We start from the raw sequence: 7691 nt of genomic DNA on the forward strand, positions 1-7691 counted from the left end.
TGTTTCCCCATCTATTTCCCATGAAGTGGTGGGACCAGATGCCATGATCTTCGTTTTCTGAATGTTGAGCTTTAAGCCAACTTTTTCACTCTCCACTTTCACTTTCATAGTTGGTGACTAAGAAGTATGGTCTAAAATGGAAAGTGGTATTGCTGATTTAATGCAAAATCTGTAAAATATGTCCTTGGTAAATATTAAAAGCATATCTTAGGGATGCTGATTTATTATTTGTTTTCTCATTACTGAGAGAGACATAGTATAATTCAACTATTTCTGCATAAATCTTTCCACCTTTAAATTGTGTTTAATTGGATAATTTTTCAATAAAACTCAAGATAATGCTAATAAATTGGTGGCTTAGAGTTTGGAGAAGGAAATGGCAACCCACTCCAGTGTTCTTTCCTGGAGAATCCCAGGGACGGGGGAGCCTGGTGGGCTGCTGTCTCTGGGGTCGCACAGAGTCGGACACGACTGAAACAACTTAGCAGCAGCAGCAGCAGCAGCAGAGTTTGTCAATAGGCTTCTTGCTAATATAGCATCCATTTGTTACCGGTTCCAAGGGGATGGATTTATTAAACAGAATCAGAATAAAAATAAAAGAGAATGAGAATACCTATTTCCATGATTACTACCAGATACTAAATACCAGAAACTGCATCTCATGGAATCGAGAATGTTTTTCTGCTGAGAGTTGTCTAATGACCATCGGTACAATAGCAAACCCATGCTATTTTCAACCCGAATAAATCTTTAAATAAATTACTCAAGTTGATTCAAATAATAATGGTCAGATCGAAGATTCTAATTTAAGCATTACAGACTCCAAAACTTACAGCATGCAGAGTATAGCAAAAAAAATATTATGCTTAACTCAAAATATCTTTTCTTGGCCTGAGATATACCAAAATAAGACTTGTCTGCATACAGTTATATTTATAGCTAACATTTTTATTACAGCTCATTATCATGCTTTATCCATTATCATTTATTACAGTCCATTATCTGTTTAAGTCTGGAAGACTTAAATCTAGTTTTGCAAAGAAGAAGGATATCTCTGAGTAAGTATGGAAATATAATAGTGGTGTGAAGGAAGAAGAGAGAAGGAATTAGAATTGATTTGCACAGGGTTTTAATTCCTTGCACAGGATACAGTTTCTGCTTGGATTTTGTTGACTGGTACATCTCAAACTGTTTCTATGTAACCAGAGTTACCATTGTTTAAATGTTTAGTAGAGCATTCCCATAAATGTTAAACAACACTCTTTCAAAGCTTCTCACCTATTACTCTGGATTATTGTATAGCATGCTTCATCGAAGGCCTGGTCAAACCAAACCAGAGCCAGTGCTAGGATCATATGACATCTAGCTGTATTTATGAGCGCTAGTTAAATTTCAAACATTGCCTCACATTGGCATTCTTTCAGGTCATTAATATCCTGCCTGTTTGTCCAACATGGGAGAAAGAATTATCAGAGCCTGCATTATTTCATTCTTTACTAATAAGGGATCATGTACCAATAGGGATATGTTGCATTCTTGATGTTTTTAGATTATTCTCAGAGTGATTTATAATTATTTTTACATCAGCCAAATCCACCTATAAATCAAATACCATTTTAGCTATTAGCTCTGCATTTTTTTCCCTCCTATGGAAAGGGATATATGTGAGAAGTCAGAAGACCTCCTACTCCTTTATAACTGATGCATTCCAGTTCCTTGTCACTTGGCCCTCACCTCAAAGCATTATTTTTGTCTTTTTTTATTGATGATTCTTTGCAAACTTACTAGGGATGCATCTCTCAAACCATCTGACAATTATGTCCCTCATAAAAAATGAACTGAGGTCACATACTCTGCTGGACCCTCAAAGATCTGATATTTTTAAAAATCAGAGATTATATGATGATGGATCTTGAAGGGCTGTTAGAGGGCATGGAGAATAATCTATCATTTTGCAGATATGCTAAATGAAGCATTCTTGGGCAGCCTATAACATATGACAAACAATGTGGACAATTCTTTCTGAATTATGATTTAGAAAATGATCGGATCTTAGATCCGATCTTTAGAAAATGTTCTTGCTGCAAAGAATAAATGGCTTAAGTTTTTTTTTTTTAGGCAAAACAAACAAAAGTAATGAATTCTACTTAAAATATTAATAACATAATACAAAAAGGGAAAAGAAAGACATTGAAGAAATGAAATAGCATAGTCATTAACCTACAATTAAGGGGTGGGACAAAAGTATAAAGACACTGGTTTCCAAGTATTTCCTTCTACCAATTACTAGATATATTAGCTTTGAAATAACTAACTTTATTTCTTTGTGCCTCAGTTTTATCATCTGTAAAATGGGCTTAATACAGCCTTCCCCAGAATTGTTTGGAAAGTGCTTGAACTATGACTGAGTACCAAGAAATGCTTGATAAATTATGTTACTACTATTATAATAACTACTTAAGTAAAAGAATCTGTTTAAATTGAAGAAGGAAGAAATTAAGGATGGCCCATTGTGGGGCATATAGTATAGATACATAGACTGCTGTATGATCCAATATTATTTGCAAATAAATTCTGTGTTGATAAACTCCCTCTTCCCAACAGAAGTTAAATAGCTGTCCTGGAGCTAGCTATGGTTGTGGGACAAAACTTTGTCCAATAAGTTGTAAGCAGAAATCTGACAAGAGTTTCTGGAAACCCTTTTGCTGACTTTGAGCTGTTTATATAAACCATTCCTGAATTCAGAATATTTTGAGCTTCTCACATTCTTATTTCCTATGGCAGTTGTAAAACTCCTGCAAGAAAAGGCATTAAAAGTACAACTTGCATTTTAGGACTGTTAACACTCAATGCCAGCACTGAATTAGACAAACTGAACACAGTTGTTTTTCTTTTGCCCTCAGGGTCACGATAATACTGCTAATAAGTCTTTTTTAAGCCAAACAAGCTTTTGCTTTTACAGTACGTGCTTTAGAGCAATAGTCAAGTCTTCAGAATGACAAGAAAATGCTGAATTCAGATTCTAGTTTTTTTCAAATTAACCTTTTGGAAACCAATCACCTACATAGAGAATTCTTTAGACATTAATATTTTCTGAAACACTGCTAATTTGCTGTCTCAAATTTCATGTGGAACTATGTTTAAAAAAATGGAAAAGGAATATCTATATTTAACTTTTTTATTTTAGCTCCCAAACACATACAGTAACAGAAAACTCATTATTATTTTAGTAGATTTATTATAGAATGAAAAACAAAGCCAATGTAAATATGAACAAAATTTAACATATAACTGTATCAGACCCACTTTTCCTACTAGGTTCGTCCTATCAATCAGTGGGAAAACAATAAATGACAAAATGATAGCCAGTGATATCATTTATAGTCACAAGTACCACTTGTCATAGAGTACATTTAATTCAGTAGGAATTCAGTGATTTATTTTTTGAAACCCTATCATAACTGTATCTTCTTCCAAATGTTTACTACCTATAGAACTTTGGAACATTAAAATACTTGTGGATTTTCCCTAGCTTAAATATCTGGATCTTTAATGTGGATCTAGGCTTAAATGACTATGCAAAAGCCTTTGATTGTGTGGATCACAATAAACTGTGGAAAATTCTGAAAGAGATGGGAATACCAGACCACCTGACCTGCCTCTTGAGAAACCTATATGCAGGTCAGGAAGCAACAGTTAGAACTGGACATGGAACAACAGACTGGTTCCAAACAGGAAAAGGAGTACGTCAAGGCTACATATTGTCACCCTGCTTATTTAACTTATATGCAGAGTGCATCATGAGAAATGCTGGACTGGAAGAAGCACAAGCTGGAATCAAGATTGCCCGGAGAAATCTCAATAACCTCAGATATGCAAATGATACCACCCTTATGGCAGAAAGTGAAGATGAACTCAAAAGCCTCCTGATGAAAGTGAAAGTGGAGAGTGAAAAAGTTGACTTAAAGCTCAACATTCAGAAAATGAAGATCATGGCATCTGGTCCCATCACTTCATGAGAGATAGATGGGGAAAAAGTGGAAACAGTGTCAGACTTTATTTTTCTGGGCTTCAAAATCACTGCAGATGGTGACTGCAGCCATGAAATTAAAAGACACTTACTCCTTGGAAGGAAAGTTATGACCAACCTAGATAGCATATTCAAAAGCAGAGACATTATTTGCCAACAAAGTCCATCTAGTCAAGGTTATGGTTTTTCCTGTGGTCATGTATGGATGTGAGAGTTGGACTGTGAAGAAAGTTGAGAGCAGAAGAATTGATGCTTTTGAACTGTGGTGTTGGAGAAGTTGCAGTCCCTTGGACTGCAAGGTGATCCAACCAGTCCATTCTAAAGGAGATCAGGCCTGGGATTTCTTTGGAAGGAGTGATGCTAAAGCTGAAATTCCAATACTTTGGCCACCTCATGTGAAGAACTGACTCATTGGAAAAGACTCTGATGTTGAGAGGGATTGGGGGCAGGAGGAGAAGGGGACGACAGAGGATGAGATGGCTGGATGGCATCACCGATTCGATGGACCTGAGTGTGAGTGAAATCCGGGAGTTGGGGATGGACAGGGAGACCTGGTGTGCTGCAATTCAAGGGGTCACAAAGATTCGGACACAACTAAGCGACTGAACTGAACTGAAGGCTTAAATATCTGACAGTAGTTAGGATGAAAAGTTATCAGATTGACTATTAGAGGCTTGCTCTTGAATTAATAACAGGCACAATGCAAGAATGCCTGAATTCTAAAAGATGGGCAGATCTATGAAAATGGTTAAAATTTCATGTAGTGTGTTCTACAATGACTAATTAAGAAATGTTAAAACCCTGAGACTCTTGATAAATTTGCAAAATTAGACAAATTTAGTTTTTTAAAATGCTTTTTGGATAAATGAAAATATCACCAGGAAATGTTTTTTTTTTTTTTTTAATTTGAGATCCTTACATTTGATGAGAAATATGTATGAACTCACAGACTTTGAAGGCCTTCAAATATCAATGTCAAAATTTTGCTCAGGAATGAAGAACAGAAAATAAACAATATATAGTTTTCACCATAAGGTTGTATCTTAAGAGTTCTTCAGGGAAATCTGAATTACTAGTTACTGGGATCACTGTTATTTGGTAATGGGGAACTATTTAATTTTAAGTTAAACAATTCACTTTTAAATAAATACTGTGATACATTCTTTCTTTTAGTAATGCAAATAACTTCCATATTTTCGCAGAGGCTTGTGTTCCTAAGAATGAAAGTCTATGGTATGTCACATTATACTTAAATTCTTTTTGAAGAAGTAACTATAAAACATTTTTATGTACAACTTCCCTTTAATCATAGTTATTCTATAGTTATATACTGTAACATATTCCCTTTGAGAGCTTTCTGTTGCAAAATAATTCCCTTACCTTAGTATTGACACCTGCAATTTTATCTGCCCACGTTAGCTCTGCAAAATAAGAGTACTCTTCCTTCCCAATGGGAGGAGTAAAATGACTAGAATTGTTATAAAGATCTAAGGGAAAAACCAAATAATGAAGATTTTCTTCATAATCAAAGTCAGTATTGAAGCCAATAATACACAGTTGCAAAGCCACAAATCATACTCAACAACCAAAGTCAAAGGACCAGGGAGATAATCACAAAAACACCATATTAGACAGTGAATCCAGATACAAAGCCAAAAGTGTTTAATCTTGCCAAAGGACACCAGGGAAAGAGGTTAGGGTTCAAACAGGGAAAAGGAGTAAACTCTCACCCACTATCCAAAATACTGGGCAGTTCTAAAGAACAGCAAAAGTGTGGCTCATGAGTGATACAAGCTAAAGCTAGATAAATGAACCATGGATAGGCCATGCCCACTACTCTCACCTTGAACAGGTCTGACTATTCTGAGTATACCTTGAGAATACTGTATCCATGTCTTTGCTCTTCCTTCCCCATGCTCAAGAATTCCCTTCTGCCTGTTCTCTATCTACCCAAATCCATTTATATTTGAATATCTTCTTGAGGTACAGTCAATTTTACTGCAAACCTGCAGTATTTGCTGACTGTACTGTGAGCTTTGGAACTTAAGAATTTTCTATAATATGATGTAAGTATATGTGTATGTGAATATATATATGTGTAAGTAATTCTATGGTAGACTCCTAAACCTTAGCTCCTTACTGCCTTAATGTTACATATTTCATAATATTCATTCTTAGTATATATTCAACACATAGTTCTAGAAGAAACTTAGTTCAGTTTATTTGTAAGCATTATCAAATAAAATTTCACAGTCATTAAAATCAGCAGAAAAATTAATCATACCATCAACATATTACCATTATTTAAATTGTCTTTCAGTTCAGTCACTCAGTTGTGTCCGACTCTTTGCGACCCCATGGACTGCAGCATGCCAGGCCTCCCTGTCCATCACCATCTCCTGGAGTTTACTCAAATTCATGCCCACTGAGTCAGTGATGCCATCCAACCTTCTCATCCTCTGTTGTCCCTTTCTTCTCCGCCTTCAATCCTTTCCAGCATCAGGGTCTTTTCCAATGAGTCAGTTCTTTGCATCAGGTGGCCAAAGTACTGGAGTTTCAGCTTCAACTTGAGTCCTTCCAATGAATATTCAGGACTGATTTCCTTTAGGATGGACTGGTTGGATCTCCTTGCCATCCAAGGGATTCTCAAGAGTCTTCTCCAACAGCACAGTGCAAAAGCCTGAATTCTTTGGCACTCAGCTTTCTTTATAGTCCTACTCTCACACCCAGGGATGGGGCAGCCTGGTGGGCTGCCATCTATGGGGTCGCACAGAGTTGGACACAATTGAAGCGACTTAGCAGCAGCAGCAGCACATTGATACATGACTACTGGAAAAACCATAGCTTGACTAGATGGACCTTTGTTGGCAAAGTAATGTGTCTGCTTTTTAATATGCTGTTTAGGTTGGTCATAACTTTTTTTCCAAGGAGTAAGTGTCTTTTAATTTCATGGCTACAGTCACCATCTGCAGTGAGTTTGGAGCCCCAAAACATAAAGTCTGTTACCATTTCCTCTGTTTCCCCCTCTATTTCCCATGAAGTGATGTGACCAGATGCCATGATCTTAGTTTTCTAAATGTATTTAATAGATGGCTAAAAAATATGAGACGAGAAATAAAAGACATCAAAGAAAGAAACAATGGGAAATTTTATCAATATTAAATTTAAATTTAAAATACATTCAAAATGGATTAAAGGCTTAAATTTAAGACCTGAAACCATAAAACTTCTTGAAGAAAACATAGGAAGTAAGTCCTTTAACATCTGTCTTGGTAAAAAATTTTGGCTATATTTCACCAGGCAAGGGAAACAAAAGCAAAAATAAACAAATAGGACTATATAAAACTAAAAAGCTTTTCACACAGCAAAGAAAACTATTAGCAAAATCAAGTGGTCACCACCTGATGAGATAAGGTTTTTGCAAACTATATATCTGATAAAGGGTTTATATCCAAAATACACAAAAAAATGTATACAACTCAACATAAAAAAAATAACACTATTTAAAAATGGAAGAGGATCCAAAGAGAAATTTTCCCAAAGGAGACATGCAGATAGCCAGTAGGCATACAAATAAAAAAACATTCAACATTACTAGGCATCAGATCAGATCAGATCAGATTAGTCGCTCAGTCATGTCGGACTCTTTGTGACCCCATGA

Source organism: Bison bison, unplaced genomic scaffold (genome assembly GCF_000754665.1).
Source record: "Bison bison bison isolate TAMUID 2011002044 unplaced genomic scaffold, Bison_UMD1.0 scf7180017864376, whole genome shotgun sequence".
Classification (NCBI taxonomy): Eukaryota; Metazoa; Chordata; class Mammalia; order Artiodactyla; family Bovidae; genus Bison; species Bison bison.